The sequence below is a fragment of the Hermetia illucens genome, chromosome 3 (genome assembly GCF_905115235.1).
Source record: "Hermetia illucens chromosome 3, iHerIll2.2.curated.20191125, whole genome shotgun sequence".
Lineage (NCBI taxonomy): Eukaryota > Metazoa > Arthropoda > Insecta > Diptera > Stratiomyidae > Hermetia > Hermetia illucens.
This window is the reverse complement of record NC_051851.1, coordinates 1,371,927-1,389,461: the sequence shown is the minus strand read 5'-3', so window position 1 is coordinate 1,389,461 and position 17,535 is coordinate 1,371,927. Positions and strand designations below refer to the sequence as shown.

At 37.0% G+C, this 17,535-nt stretch overlaps 1 protein-coding gene across 1 annotated transcript in view; it reads right to left on the bottom strand.

Moving 5' to 3' along the window:
* LOC119650958 (homeotic protein antennapedia) overlaps positions 1–17,535 on the bottom strand; it is a 366,183-nt gene that overhangs the window by 258,605 nt on the left and 90,043 nt on the right. The gene's annotated exons all lie outside the window — the stretch shown is intronic.

Here is a 17,535-nt window from a genome sequence, read left to right as displayed (position 1 = left end):
ATCAATTGCTGTTCGTTAGCCTCGCTAAAACTCGAGAACGGCTGAACGGATTTATATTATCTTAGTTTTGAAATATCCGTGGAGGTCTAGGGAAGGTTTAAAAGGTGAGAAAAATTCGAATAATTACCGGTAAAACCCTAAAAACAGCACTTTTCTTCTTCCCATATAAACGTTTTTTTCTAAATAAAATTCAATAAAGTTCAATCACTCACTGTGTTCATCGGACCTCATATTACAGCTATGAAACGGACAAATTTTTTAACACAACTAGAAATATTTGACAACTAAGTGACAATCTTTTATTTCTAAAAAGACAAAAGACATCAAATGTTTCACAGCTGAGAACATGTTGTATTGGAAAAAAGAATTTCTGTTTTTAGTATTTTTGTTTCTCACCATTTAAACCTTCTCTGAATTTCCATAAATATTTCAAGACCAAACTAGACTACCTAGACCTAGACTAGATATTAAGTTTTGCTACAAATTAAATTTCTGAACGCAACGATAATATTTGACATTAGATTTGACAACCAATTAATATGTCAATCCATCCTGTTGCACTTTAGAACACGGAAAGAATTATTACGATATTGCGTTACGATATCTATGAGTGCGCGAAAACTTTCTTTACTTTGGCGATCCTTTGTGTAAGTGACATTCCAGGTAATGTGCTCCTTTTTAAGGTTTTGTGTGAAACAAAACCTTATTATAATAGAATCGAGTCGATGTCTGTCTTTCACAGCCGATTTATTCGGAAACGGCTGGACCAATTGTCACAGAAATTGGTAAGAGTGTGTAATCTGTTGTTCCCTTTACATGCAGCAAGTGACGCCATTTTGTGTTAAGTTTAAGGGTGGGGGCTCCCCATATATGTGAACGAAAGGTGCAAAATTTTTTTTCATAAAATGTGGCCATGTGGGATATCAAATTAAAGAGCTCAATTAGTACTTAGAAACTCGTCCCATATTTGATATTGAGTGAAACATAGGGGAGTGAAAGTTCAAAATATGACCCCCAAAAAGTGAAACCGGTCTCGTTCTCAGAACCTATCCAACCGAAAAATCTGAAATCACAGTGATGCATCTCTACGATATCTAGGCCTCAAAATACATCCAGTTTCGATATCTGCACAAATAAAGTTAATAATAGTATTCCACATTTTAGAAATGTACCCGGCAATCCCCCTTATGTTCATCCCAGAAGTACACGCTTAGGTGTTATGAAGAATATAATGCACAAGTTGGTCAAGTTTGAAAAAAATCCAACTATTATTAACAAAGTGATAGGGGGTGAAACTACCATTTTTTGTGAATTTCGTATATTTTAAAACCTGTATGACGTCATCATCCCATTTCAATTCATCAATAGCATAACGAAATGAGTTCTTATGAATGGGATCGCAAAAAATTATTTTGTTTCAGTTTTTTAGTCATTTGTATATGAATATCAATTACTCCAAACAAACATGTGTGTATGTATGTATATAGTATAAGCGTGCTAATGAAGTTTACGGGTAGTGTCTAATTCACATAGATATATTTGTACATTAAACCAGCCGTATCTAATATACGTACTATATGTGTACATATGTATGCTCTTGTGCACGAAGTAAATCGGAAATATGGATACGATCAATTTATATACGTGCATATATATATACAGTATTCAAAAATATGCAGCTTGTTTGTTTAGGGTGAGGTAATATCTACGGCTGCAATATGTATGTATATCTTGTAGTTTGGAAGAGAATGAATCAAGGAATATGTTGGATTTGTAGCTATATAGGAATAGAAAAATGTGCATTGAAGTTTCATACATAAAATGAACACAAAACCTGTATACCCGAAGCGCGAGCTTCCGGTATTCCGACTTGTTTTTTGATATTTTGTGATTGTGACACTTTACTGCTTAGTGAGCGAAAAATTTTCTCACTTTGATTATTTACAATTTACGATGCCGAAGAGGAGACGACCTGACTTAGGTCGTCGCAGTCAATCAAATGTGCGAAGAGCTACCTCACGTGCTAACCGCACTGATGACCAGAGAGAGACAGATCAAGAAAATAGTCGTATTGCTATGTCAGAATTGCGTTATTTAGTGAGTGATAATGAAGTAGATAAGGCTTAGAATGCAAAGAGTTCGTGCACATCAAACACAACAACAGCAATCACGACATAAAGAATTTGATCGAATCCGCAGACGGAATGCTTCACAATATGTTTTTTTATTAAATACGGGTTCGTTGTGTTTGTTTTAAAATTATTTTATACAAAATTTTAGGTCTTTTATTTATCGATTGTGGCGGTACGAAGTCTGTCGGGTCAGCTAGTCCTAAATAAAAAACGTTGCACATCCAAATTGATCTAGCGCATCTTCACGCATTTCCACTTTCTCCGTGCACAAAAGCATACATATATGTACCTAAAGTAAATACCACTGGTACCACATGTCCCTATTGGACGCTACCCGCAAACTTTATTAGCACATACATATGCACTCACATGTCTATCTCAAGTAATCACCGATATACAAATAACAAAAAAAAGCTAAAAACGGAAAACTAAAATCTCCCGATGGACCCCGTTCATATAAGACCAATTTATATAATGATCATACACGTCTTAGAGTGTAATAAAATCACGTGAAATTCGAAATTTCTATGACTTTGTTATTAATAGTTGGATTTCATTCAAACTTCGCAAAGTTATGCCTCATATTATCCTTTATACCAATGAAAAATTCTGTATTTGAAGGAGGGAATAAAGGGGGTTTATGGGGTAAATTTCTAAAATATATGAAATGCTATTAACTTTCTTTGAGCAGATGTCGGGATGGGGTGTATTCTAAGGCCTGGATTTCGCCTAGATGTTCGGTTGAGTGGGTTTCGAGAACGAGACCAGCTTCACTTTTGGGCCCTCAAAAAGTTCTAATTAAGCCGGTGAAAAAAAATGTACACCCCCTTTTGCATGTATGGGGAGCCCGCTTCAAACTCAACACAAAATAGGGCCACTTACAATATGTAAAGGGATTCATAGACCACATTTTCTCACCAAATTTCGTGACAATTGATTCAGCCGTTTCCGAGTAAATCGGTTATGACAGACAGCCAGACATACATTGAATCAATTTTAGTAAAATTTTGTTTGACACAGTGAAACCCTTAAAGTAAGTAAAAGGGTAAATATTGTATAAAACGACTCAGATTAACCGTCTGTCGTCTCCGGTTCGTTAAAATATACCGAAATCGTCAGTGTGCTCGATTAGAAATCGAAAAAAGAAAGTTCTAAGTACTGTTAGTGAGATGACGGACACCTTTCAAGGAAACAACTTTTAGGGAGCCCGAGGAATCACGAATGGAAAAGGTGTTAATGAGAGAACTAGATTACACCACTTTGGCCTTTGGTCAGACGCCCACTTTGCGGAATTTTAAAAATTCGCTGATTTATAGAAGTCGAAATATACACGGCAATTATATTCAAAAGTTAGTTCTTTGAATTTTTTATATCAGGTTGAAATATTGTGGAAAAGTCGTGGTTTACCGATGAGGGCTCTCCTTCTTTTAGATAACACTCTCAGTCTCCTGAAAATGTTATCCGTATAACAAGAACTATCGCAATGCTTTGTTGCCGATAATGGTTACGCAAGGGAATATAAGAATAAAAGAAGGCTTAAAGAATATAGTGAAATCATAGTTCTTTGAAATTTATGCAAAAAGCCGTGACTTTATAATCTTGAAAATCTGGCTGTTTTCCAAACGAAACTAATATCCTCTTCCTAAAAATTGCGTACAGTTTGTTACGTGAAAAGTAGTTATAACGCAAAAGAATATAACCTACACCTTTTTACTTGTTTTTCTTATAGATATTTTGTAGTATCTCTCTCGAAATAATGCTTTGAAATACATTCGAAATAGCGAACAAGCTCTCTTTTATTTTGTTTGTTATTTCGAGAGGCTACTGTATCTCCAACGGCTTTTTATAAATTAACCTAGCGGTTAGTGAATTTTCTCAGATACTAGATACAAAATGCGGTACAATAACTCGATTCTGCAGTCCAACACACAAGTGTACTTTTCTCTTAAATTTAACTCTGAACGAAGGGGAATAACCACTTATCTCAGCATCCTATACTCGAAGAGATCTCGCCCAGCATCAGCCTCAAATGTATCTTTGAATTCGCTTCTACGGAGTAACTTGTACTGAAAGTTCAATGGTGCGTGAACGTCTCTATAGAATATAAAGTCCGAGCATGGAATTTTTTCTCCTCACCTGGCTCAGGGTGGATTGAAAAGTGCAAACAGCCGTTTGATCCCAGGTGTTTTGGTGCAGAACCAGATAGACAATCTGAAAAACTTTACATCAGATCAAGACGCTACTTAAGGCTAAGCAGATGCTAAGTCAGAATTCAGGATTCGCGATAGAAATCTTATTTGCCGACGGTGATGCAATTTTATGGAAGGGTGAGATGAACCGTGTTAAATGTTCTGTTTTATGTGCGATTAATTAGTTTGGAATATAAAGTCGGTCAGTTGTTATTCTATCGAAGCCAATGGGCGCCTCGTCTAGTTAGATTTAGTGCCAATGAAGTTGTTATTAAACTATTTATTGAGCACTTTGTTGAGGAGCGCTCGAGCGTTAGGAAAAAGCCAATACCATTAATTACGTGTGGATTTTATTAGCTTTCAACTGTCATTTTTACTAAAAAGTGCTAATTCTGAATGACTTTTATTCTTATATCCAGCCAAAGAGAAAAACCGAAACAGTTTAATAATTTGTTTCTGCTTAGGTCGGATTTTTCGATTCCCACTTTTATGGGGGATGCTTTTTTTCTTCAAGTACGGTCTGCTAGGTGTGGTTAATGGGAACTCTACTGTAGTATACGAGATGAAAGTGGAGTCTTTACTTAATCAATTTTACCAACTGTGATGACAAAACTGAGACAAGCACAAAAGAAAGCACCATCTATATAGGGTGTCCCGTTTGGCGTAGTACCACTTGTTTGGGGAAAATTGGTCCATGTAATGGACACTTTGTCTTTTGCCGCTACAGAGTTATAGAGTTTTTCGTGAATAGTGTCAAAAAGCTTCACCTTCCCATAAAAAGTCACAATTTCCCACTCCTTCAATCGTTCAATCTCAGATTTGATACTATTTTTGGAAACTACATAAAATTTTTTATAAATGGATATTTTTTCAATTACAAAGGTCATCATCCCTTTGAAGATAAAACTATAAATTTTAGAGAAATTTCAAAACCGATTGTAATGATATGAGTGGGAATAGGAGATCAGGTCGATCATCCTAAGTGGCCGACAACGACCCAGAGGGCAGAGCTATCCCAGGCCAGTTATTCACTTTGAGGATGTCCCTTTATATAGAAGTTCCACGGGAGAAAGGAGGATACGAAAGGATGATCGACCTGATTTCCTATTCCCACTCGTATCATTACAAATGGCGCCCAACGTGGGGCCTCCTCCTCCCGCGGAACTTCTATATAAAGGGACATCCTCAAAGTGAATAACTGGCCTGAGGATGTCGAGGAAGGGTGGGAACCTCATCTGAGGCGGAAGAGACGATTATTGAGACGGTAATCCTTCGTGGATCTTCCCCTCCTTGATCGCGGCACTCGGGTCCGGAGACTTACAGCTCCACGCGCGCGGTCGAGCCGGTTTTTTTTTCTCTTTTCTATTTTCCGATTTAGTTCGCGTTCTGGTTATCATTCGCGAAATCCTGATTAATGTCGATTTTAGAATCCGGTGCGGACCCACGCATCGGAATAGACACGTTGTTCTGTAGTAGTGAAGCGTGAGGGATCAAAGCGCTCAAAGGACCCCCCCACATTCCCGAGCCTGACTAGCACAGAGGCGTGCAAGAACGTGTCGACCGAGCACTTTGATGGAGCTTCAATCTTTGTGGGTGGACCTTCATGGTCAATTTAGCCAATTTGTTTAGATTTCTGGGATAGCTCTGCCCTCTAGGTCGTTGTCGGCCACTTTGGATGATCGACCTGATCTCCTATTCCCACTCATATCATTACAAATGTATCCAGGAAATGTCGGGCCCCACGTTGGGCGCCATTTGTAATGATATGAGTGGAAATAGGAGATCAGGTCGATCATCCTAAGTGGCCGACAACGACCTCCTATTTCCACTCTTATCATTACAAATGGCGCCCAACGTGGGGCCCGACGTTTCCTGGATTCAGGCCTAATTTCGTATTTGCAGGTTTCCTGAATCAAGTGGAAGATAGCCTATTCCGGCTCCCAACTTCGTTTGGTGGTGTCTCAATATTGTTCCCGGCTAGGCTCCACGTACACTTGCCTTCAGATTTCTAGTTTTAGGTTTCACGCCTTTTTCCCCGGAAGCAAGTGTTCCTAAGCTTCAATTTCCTTTCCCACCTTGTAACGTAGAGTTTCCTGTCCTATCCTTGGTAGAATACCATAAGAGCAAGTCGTTTGTTGTGTTTGTCTTGAGATTTAACGTCTCGTAGGTGATTGCCTCCCAGAAGCCTCTGGATCTACGGGCCTTTGCGGCTATAAGCTGAAAGGTATTGCCGTCCGAGCTTCTGAGGAGTGTCCTTCTCTACCTTTATGTGAAACGGCTATCTCTTCGTTTCAGAATTTGAAGAAAATTAAATATTCTTTCTTTTTCGTAGGGATGAAGTGACGGGTGAGATGAATCCTTGATGAAATACGGAGGTAGTCGGCTATATGCTGTGCCGTTCCGTCCTCAATGATTCATCTTCACTTTGTACTCTGACTCCAGACGAGAAAGATTGAATTCTCGCGATCCCTTTTTGCTTGTTTTTTTTTTTTTTTTTAATATTCTGCGACGGAGAGCAGCTCGATTATTGTCGCTTCATAAAAAAAAAAATACTGTGTGTGGAAGTTTTCGGCACACAGATGAAAAAATCTATGAGGTTGGGATGGCTTTTTGGTCATCCGAAAGTTCTGCGGGAATTGAATAGGAGTTGAACATTTAGAGAGGGGAGGAGTCCTCGGGGTACATTTTTACTGCACTTTTGGTTTTGCTGCATTTTTTTTTTGGTTTTGCTTGGCTATTATATTTTTTTTTCTTTTCTTTTTCTTAATATTTTCCTTATTTTTGCTGGGATTTATTTGGGTTTTTTCTTTAAAAATGTCCGAGAACGAAGATGACTCAATGCCGAATGGAGATGAACGAGGGACAGGGGCATAGGCGTCGACCCATAATCGAGGGGCACGAACAAAGCAGCGTTGGATTTCGGCAATCTGCGAAGACTCCGCTTATCCAGCGACAGACAACACCCAACAGGGAACTTTTAGCACGGCGACTCAAGCTAGAGGACCATATGATGTGACACCGGAATCGCCGTCGATGTCATATCTAGAAGCCCGACTAATGTCGCGGTTAAGTATGTTTGTAAAGGAGGTGTTGGACGAGGAACGCTTAAAAATCCTCCGAGAGTAGATCGCCCCCCGGCACCTGTTTCTCTTTCATCGCAATTACCCCCGTTAACTCTCCCATCCAATTCATCGGGACGGCTACGCAGCATGATGTCCCCGGACAAAATAACTCACATTGTGAATTCTTGGGGCTTAAAATATGACGGTTCCGAGGGATCGCTGCCAATAGAGAAGTTCCTTTTCAGAGTCGAATCTTTGACTCATTCGACTCTGCAAAGGAACTTTTCTATTCTCTTGGAGTTAGCCTACACTTTGTTCTCTGGAGAAGCGGCAGACTGGTATTGGGCGCCATTTGTAATGATATGAGTGGAAATAGGAGGTCGTTGTCGGCCACCTAGGATGATCGACCTGATCTCCTATTTCCACCCATATCATTACACGATCTTTTATCTAAATTTGAATATGCATAATTGTAACGGTACTTTAAACTTATAAAGCTGCAAAGTTGAAAAAAAAGTTGTGTCATTATGTGAGCTTTCAAATAACATATAAAACTGATAGGCTTAATTATGGCAAATTTAGGAATATTACCCATTAAACGCGAGGAAACGTGGTCTTGATATTGAGCAAATTCACAGTTGTATCTTCGAAAGGATAATGACCTTTGCAATTGAAAAAATATCCATTTATAAGAAATTTTATGTAGTTTCCGAAATTGGTATCAATTCCGGGATCAAATGATTGTGGGAGTGGAATATTCTGACTTTTTTTGGGAAGGTCAAGCTTTTTGACACTATTTGTGAAAAACGCAATAACTCTGTAAAGGTAAAAGAGAGAATGATCATCCCATGGACCAATTTTCCTTAAACAAGTGGTACCATCCACCATTAAAATTTGTACCATCAAGAACGGGACACCCTGTATAATATTTTACATTTGGATTCTCGGTTTTCAATCAATTCGTTGCTATAAGACCAGTAGATCCATTTATATTTTAGAGTATTCTATAATTAATATAAATATCTGTCCTAGATTTAACATGTTTTGAACAAGTGGAGTGAGCAATTGAACTTCCAATTGAGATGGTATTTTTATAATATCTTTAAAGAAAAATACATTGATTTGATTTTAGATCGGAGTTTATAATATTTTGTTTTCAAATAGAGAGCGATAGTTTTTATATTCAGTAACACTATATAATAAAATATATAAATTTTAACTGTATTTCCCATATTATTCTGTTGATATTTTCAAAACTCCTTGCAGATGGTACAACCATCTTATCAAAAAATTGGCGAACCTTTTAGTATTCAATCCTCTCAATCATTTCACTTTCTTAATTTTATTTCATTGGGTGGCTTATAACGAGTACATTCATTCGTCTTTACTGTGAGGCTTTCTCTAACTAAATATTTACTAGTTAGTAGTCAAAACGACTAGTTAGTATGTTTTCAACACTTAAGCGTTTCAGGAAGTAGGCTGAAAAAGCGATGTAATTTGCAGCATAGATGCGCGAACTCGAACTATTGCGATTGAAAACCTGTTACTCCTGCCCATCGGAGTGTATTAAACAGGTAGGTCTGGCTCCCTAGTTCGAGGATTGAGCCAGGTATTGACAGCCTGTCTTCACCAAAGATACACTGTTTCGAAACCAGATGCCCGCTTCAGATGATTTGCATCGGGGGCCCAGAGTAAACAGACTTTAATCAAATCGGACGGACTTTTCGATTTTGAGTTGTTTTTAGATATATATAGTTGACAAAGGGCTAAACTACAAAGGTTTTTAGGCCCAAGAGAAGAAACAGCTGACGAAAAATATTCCTCAAACCGATCCATTCTCAAAGGTGTCGATCTTAAAGAGCCAAAAAGTTAACATAGCGCCGAGAGTCGAAAGAATTCCAGCGGAACTTCTGAAAACAGATTCAGATGTGTCGACCTTCCTTCCCAGGAAATTATTACAGATATACTCGTATGGACGCATAGAATGACTTTCTGAAGATTGGCTCAAAAGTATAACATGTCTCAACTACATACAAACTTTTCTGCGGAAACTAGAATTCTAAGGAAAAGTTTAGAAAATAAAATAATTGGAGAAGAAGTAGGGAGTTTTGGAATGGTGGATGAAGAAAGCAAGCTTCTCGGAAAGTCTTAAGGAATTGAAAACCCAGGAAGTTTGGGGCATATGGTTCATCATAAAACAGGCTGGTGATAGCGAAAGTGCATTAATGTATAATGCAGAAAAGGCCTGAATTGGGAGTTGCACAGTCTGTCATTGCTCGAAGTGAAACGACTTATCGATCAGCTATCTGATAAAATACGTTCGTTAACTCTTAACATCACCTGAGAATACTGTCGCACCCATCAGCAATGGGACATGAAATCCAATTGGTAATCTGACATTAGTAAAAACATGAAGGTATTGTAACTACAGTAGGAACGGCATCAACACCAAGGTGTGTTGAAAATGACCATTACGGAATGCTCAAAAACAAAGCTATAGTAAAAGTGTTAACCTGCGGAGGTCGAAATTTGAAAATGTGATACCAATGAAATCATGAAGGCATTAAAAGTTAACCATGTTTGGATTGGAAGTACAAGTAGCGCGTGCAACGTTTGGAGACGTGTTCGAGGATAACATAAAAACGTCTTGAGAACAGTTTGATCGTTAAAGTAAACGAATTCATATACTATTGTTTTTTCATACCATCGTACATATATTGACGGTGCAGTATCATCAACATACCTAGCGCGCCGGTCACAATTCGTTCAAACAATCAGGAAAAGCATGCAAAGCGCCAAGGAGTTTAAAAAAATCATTCCGAAAATGTTTAATACGAAATGTACGAAACTACGGAGAGGAACCCTGTTAGATTCCAGAACAGCCGATTTGAAAACTAGAAAAGTGATGTACTGAAGAAATAAATGATATTTTTGGATATGTTACTTGCACCAAATGAAGCTTGCCTTAAAATGGGCCACTATTAGCCCAAGCCGTCTCAAGTTGAGTACCATTTCTGTAGATTTAGGGATAGTCAGTTAGGATGAATAATTCAACTTTTATTCTGTAAGATTCCCCAAGGTAGCTCTTTTCATTTATTAACTTATTCCCTATTTAAAGTTATGTTATTTATTTGTAGGAAAGCTATTACTGATAATACAAACAATTTTCAGGATAATCGGATTATAGAATATTTTCTGATTTAAATTTGTTGCTGGAGAAGAAAAGAATTAAATGGTGAAGGTTTCCGAAGGAGGTATCATCAGAGTCTTATCATGATCTCTCATAGTAAAAGTAGCTAGCTGTCAAGGGATTAGAAGTATGCAGCATATATGACGATTCTGTATGTTAAATTCTGCAAAATAGACACTGAAATACCATCTATCGGTCTACCACCAAATTCCACCCTCATCTCCTCTTGGTGACCGATAGATGCAGCGGACGAGAACGAAAGGGAAAGGCAAAAACCGCCGGACTTGTCTACCAGGTTCACAGTTTGGCGATTTCATTGTTATGGAATCAGGGTGGAGGCTAAAGGCAATTAAAGAAGAAGAAGTTGCTATTCAGATAAACACAAGCTTGGAAAATTTATGGCAATAGTGTGACAGTCGAAATTTCAACGTTGTATCATTATTTTTTTCTACAAGAAAATAGTACACTATTGTTTTGAAGTTTCAATGATTTTTTCTTAAATCTTATATGAATATTTTTTTCAATTAATTTTTTATGTTTTTTATGACCAAAGCAAACTTGGAAAGAAGATGATGCCACTCGTGGAAGCACAAACTGTTCTTTGGTGGCCGAAATCCAAAAAAAAAAAATAATTTATTTTTGTACTATAGGCTTGTCATTATTATTGTAAAATTAATTATTGTGAAATTAAGTATTTTTGAGATTTCACAACTGAGATGTGTGAATTCAAATTTCAACTAAATCGATTAAAAGTTTTAATTATTTTAAATTCTTATTTTCTAAGAGTATATACTTTGAGATAATGCGTAGACCTGAGTCACCAAAAGAGGATCGAGGGTATTATATAGAAGAGACGTTTTGAACAGCTACTAAGGGCTTTTTGGTCGTTTTTATACTGATTGTAGGGTAACTTATCCTTCGCGTTATAACTTTAGAAATATGCATTTTGGATTTCAATCTAAGATTTGATGACAGTACATTTTCAATATATACATATTTTCGAAACACAGTAGACCCTCAACATTCGCGAGTTCAGTATTCCCGAATTCGACATTCATGAGGGCATTCTATTTTATATTTTTTCTTCTTTCTTTTCTTCCTTTTCGTTGTTTCAAAGAAAGACAGAAAACGAAGCGCTTCTTAGAAAGATGTATGTAATTGGATCCTGGCACTGGTTCGCCTCGTTATCAAACCTTGTAAGTAAAATCAATTCCGCAAAACATTTCGTAAACACAAATGGGAGATGCGTTTTTGACATTTCAGTCAGTTTATCTTCGTCTATCGCGATGACCAGGCTTTCAACGCTTAAAGGGAAAAAGTGCCTTTTTTTGCAGAAAAGGTTAAAATTTTAGACAGATAAAAGGTAGGAAGGAGTGCAACGATGATTGCTCGTGTTTTTGGGATAAACAAAGCCACGGTGAGATCGATTAAAATGAAGGAGAATTTCATATGAGCAAGTGTGGGGAGTGTAGGTTATCGGGCCGCTCCGAAGGTAACTCGAGCTCGGAAAAAGCGCTAAGTTCTTACATGTTAGATATCGCCTTCAGTTTGTAGTTAAGTCCAAAATTAATAGACCATTAGCTTAATCCCAACTACAATTTTATTTTATTATGTATATATATATTTCGGGAGCAACTTACTCCCTTCATCAGTACAAAGCTTTGTACTGATGAAGGGAGTAAGTTGCTCCCGAAATATATATATACATAATAAAATAAAATTGTAGTTGGGATTAAGCTAATGGTCTATTAATTTCGCTAAGTTCTTCCCCAAAAAAATATGCCTTGCTCCCGAAATATATATACATAATAAAATAAAATTGTAGTTTGGAGTAAGCTACTGGTCTATCAATTTTAGGCTTAACTACAAACAGAAGGCAATATCTAACATTTTATGCCTCTTCTGTTCTCAAGAACCAATCATTAATGAAACTGTGAGAAACAAGGATTTTTTTCCCAGCAAAGGTTGGTTCGAAAAATTTAAAAAGCAATTGCACAAGATAAAACTTGACGGTCAAGTCGCACTTGCGGATTTTTTAATTACTGCCAGATTTCCCGAAGCAGGGATATCTACCAGATGATAAAAAGGATATTCATTTCAAAAGCCGACAGAACTGCTCTTGGCCAGCCTCTAAAGAACGGCTAATCATTCTAGTGTGTAATAATGCATCTGGTGATTTCAGACTTCGTCTGATGGAGGTAATCAAAATTTTTAATTCCTCGAGCGCTCATAGATAAAGACAAAGCTAAATTGCCAGTGACTTGGAAGGCAAATAAAAATGCATAGATTACAGCGAATTCATTCACTGAATGGTTTTTAGGATGCTTCATTCTAAGTATAAAATCCTATCCCGAAAAGGAAAAAGGTGGAGTTTAAAGTTCTTTTACTCGTTAACAATGCTCCCTTCCATCCAAAAGATCTTTATCCAAGCCTAGAGGTCATGTTTTTGCCTCCAAACACGACGCCCATCATTCAGCCTCATGACCAAAGTACGATTGCGACTTTTAAGGTTTATTGCACCCAAAGATCTTTCCAAAGAGTTATCGACGCAATTGATGAAAATCAGGAGTTTGCCGCCATCCAATGGTGGGAAAAAATCTCATTAAACGAATGCATCGTTGATATTGCTGAAACGCCTAAAAAAATAGCTCAATCGGCCTTGAGAACTTTTTGGAAAAAGGTGTTTACTGATCTCACAGGAGAAGAATTACAAAAAGAACTGTCATCTACTGATGTAAAATGCTTTTCGGAGGAAAATTTGCAGGCAATGTTGGAGCAAGAATCAGGAGTAGGCCCTGATTCTGATAACGAAACTTAAGAATCAAAGAATTACCTAGAACATTTAGTCTAAAGGTGCGTCAAAATAATTGATCCATACCTGAAAATTAGCAATAAAATCATTTCGAATTTTTAAATGGTTGAGAATCTGTTAAAAAGCTAAAGGATGACCTAATAAATCAAGCCATAAAAGTGGATCCAGTACTGCTATCTTTATAGGTACATCGGACACCTTTATAGGTACATCGGAAATTAGATAGCGCCTTCAGAAGGATGCAGATACATTTGTAAGTGTTGTCGATGACCGGGGTAATAATCAGGATTTAATACTTTCGTGACAATAAAGGTACCAGTGAAGTGATTTCTACACAAAGTAATGGGTTGTGCTTAGGAAAAAGGAGGATCCGAGCGCTATTCACATTGCAAGCGACCTTGACCTTGTTGAAATTAGATGGGAAATAGATAAAAGTAGCAGATTGAAAACAAGAGAGGGATTGGGAAGTTCCGATATTTTTATCTCCTGTTTTGTTCACAACTTCCTTAATTTTTAGTTGTTAGCCCAGCGCCAAGCAATGAGATTGGTAACAGTTGTGCGAGAGAAAGCGGGGGGGGGGGGGGAGTAAGGCGCTGTTTAGCACCACTCTTACTGCATTATTTATTTTTTCTTCATTTTATGAAATACCTCCGTTACTTAATAAAAATTAATCAATTAGTGTGCCCCCATTATAAAATACATCAGTCTGCACCAATCTACAGCACTGAAGTAGGGACCAGAAATTTGCGAACATGTCACTACGAAAGCGAAAATAGCAGTGAATAGGTCACACGTTAGGAAATTCCATTGCTGGACACGACATTTATTAGACTCGGTCATCGTACCGTCGAAAAATTTTAAATACTTTTAGCTAACACTATGGCTGTATTGCATACACATATGCACATATTTGATTAGAACAAATTCGAAAAACACCAATTACCATTTAATTGCATTATAAAATACATAAGCATACATTAAAGCTCTATAAACGTCTAGAAAATTTAATATACTCGTAAACTTGAAAAAAGATAAAATTTGGTAGATTTTATTAAATATACCAAGTAAACGAGAATACATCAAACAATTAAGAATGCAAATGGCCTAATGAAAAATGTGAATATGATAAATAGAGATGTTCTTTTAATTATTGAATTTTCTCGAGAAGATTTAGTTTTCAGTGCTTTAACCACCGCCAAATTTAGCGGTTTGAAATTCAAATTAGTTGTGAACTACTGGCCAGTTGGCATAATTAATTTTTATAAGTTGCGATGATACTACAACATTCCAATCTTCAGACAGTTGTTTGCTACTCAAGAGGGAGCTAGACATCCTTTAAATAAATTCTTAATAGAAATATTCCAGGTAGACGAAATTTAATCGATTCACTCCTACAGTATGAGGAGAATAATTATTGGTCTGTCTCAACTTTTTCGGAAAATTGGCGATGGTTGAGCGAAAACCAGTCTAGCTTTAGAAAGAGGATCATTAATAAATGGGACAGGACCCTGTCCATATTTGGAGTACTTCTAACACAACTCCTTAGTTTCAAGATAATTTTATGGTAGGGTGAATAGGGACCGGTCGTGCCACTTGAAGGGTGAGAACTCGTATGCAATTTGCATTTACTTACCCATACATATTTTCGTGTGTTCTGACAATTATTTATCCTGACCCCGCGTAGAAGTGATGAATAAGTCATCACTGAGACTCCGTTGCGCAATAAATGTCTTCCATGATTTATACACTTTTTATTTGTAAGCAGGAAGCTGTTTAAATGTTGTAAAAGGTAACAATTTGGCAATGAATTTGATCACCATCAAAGGATTTCCAGATTCCCTTTCTCAGATCGCAGTTTACCACTGATTTTCTTCTCAATGAAAATCAAGAAAATATGCAAACGGCGCGATCAAATCGCAACTGCTGGTATGCAAAAATCTCCGATTAGTTGAGTTCGATCAGTTACATCTTTATAAACGTTAAATGCTGTTCAACGACGCATTGTTGCATACGTTATATGAGTATGCTTTCTGCAAGGGAATATTCATTTTTTATTCATTCTCGAATATAGAGAATGCAGGCCGACTCAACGGACATGGGGTAGGTATGTGCAGTCTGAATCTTTTCATGACTTAATTTGCATTTAAGCGCACTGCCTGTCAGCTTTGTCTTGATTTTCTATCTGCGAGACCAATCGTTTAGCCGGTCCTGTTGATATATATTAAAAAACAAAAACAAGGAAAATGTAAGAACTTAGATGCAACTGATCCGACGCACTCAGACTAAGCGGGAGCGACGTAGAATTCTGCAAGTGATTCCACTTTTACAACTAAGGGGGTGTTCGCTGCCCTGCTACGAAAGGTCCATTCCAAGGAAGCAAGTGCCATTTCATCAAAATTATGTACTGACTTGAACTGAATTGCGAAAAGAAGATGTCACACAAGGTTGATGACAGGACATGGCAGCGTGACATTTATTTCTCTTTATAGATTTGGATCCTTAATAAATTTAGATACCAATTTTTCGGGTTTTTTTTTGGGCATGTCTACTTCTTATTAACATATCCTTCTACTTAATTGAGATAGTGTTGGAAAGGTGAAAAATAATTTTAACGACTTTTTACCACATTTTTAGTACGCAGTTGTGTTAGGAATACCTCTTTAAGGACTTCAGATATTTACAACCGCCACATTAAGCAGACCGTGTTAAGACCGATATGGAAAAAATGCCTTTGAGGAAGATTACAGAACAAGCTTTGAGCAGTCTTACATGCACTCCTTTTTTCCTCTACACTCTCAGAACGCAATGCTAATCTTTCGACCATGAATTTACATTTTTAACTGTGAAGATCCCAGCGGACAGCGGATAGAATGCGGATTTATGTGCGAGTAGCAATTAAACTTGAATTTTGATCATTTTGTTGTTATTATTCTTTTTCCGGGCCTTGTTAGTTGTGGGCACTCAACCGTTTCTGGGAGTGTGGGGCACGGTGAAAAACAAAAAGAACTAAAAAAATATAACAAAACAAAAAAATCAGAAACTCGAAAGAAAAGCAGGAAGTACTGGCAAAACTTATTTATTTATTTGTTGGTTTTTTTGTTTTGGGAAAAACTACACAAATTGAGGTCTTTCAAATTCACAGAACAAATCAGAACTCAGCAATGAGAACAGTGTTTTCCCAGTAGTGCGAACAAAAATGTCATGAATCATTTTTGAGGTGGAATGCTAATTTACGGAAAGACTCATTCAGCTAAATCCGGAATAAATTTGTTCAGCTGGCTTTAATCCGAAAAGAAATAACAAAATTGCCTTTAATAGTACATCAATCTAAATTATTATTGGATGTGCGAATTCTGCATAGGTTAGTGGGGTCCATTTTTTAGATACCTTCATTTGCATTACCAAATTTTAAATTTTGCACCAAATTAGTGTTACATATCCTGGACGTTCGTTTATTATGGTAATTTCTCAACTAGAAGAATGTTAACAATAGAACGTAATTATTCCAAATATATAGCAAATTGAATCGCATCTGTAAATATGAAAAAAACTACTTTAGTTGCTGTCATGACTGAGGTAGAGGAGGAGGAGAAAGAGTAATCTACCGATAGATGCTCTGATACTGAAGGGGGAAGTACAATATTTTCGATTACAATTTTCCAATTTGTGATGAAAGTCAAGATCAATGTTCGATGCGAATCGTTTCTAGTTTAAGATTGTTATTTATTTAAAATTCACAAGGTTTCCTGCCGGTGTAATAATCATTGCGATTATTTTCCCATAAACATAAAAGGATTTAGCCAGATATTTCATTAAATAAACAACGTTATGGCATGCGCTGTAATATCTTGTTATGCTCCCTTGGACACCATGGTCTATGAAAGTAAAAGGCTTGCAGAATGTCCAAGCTTCATAGAAATATTTCCATAATACTAAATTCAGAAGAGAGCAAAGTGATGGTGAGGACAATTGATTGCCGAAATACAGTATGTGTGCTTTTTATCGATACAATTTTAGCCAAAAAAAAACCATTTATTTTGTTTAACTCCTCGCGAAGGAACAGCCTCCTTAAGCCAACCATGAGCAAGACGATTAGATCAAACAAGAAGTAAAATAATATTATGAAATTCAAAAAAAGCAATAGCAGGCA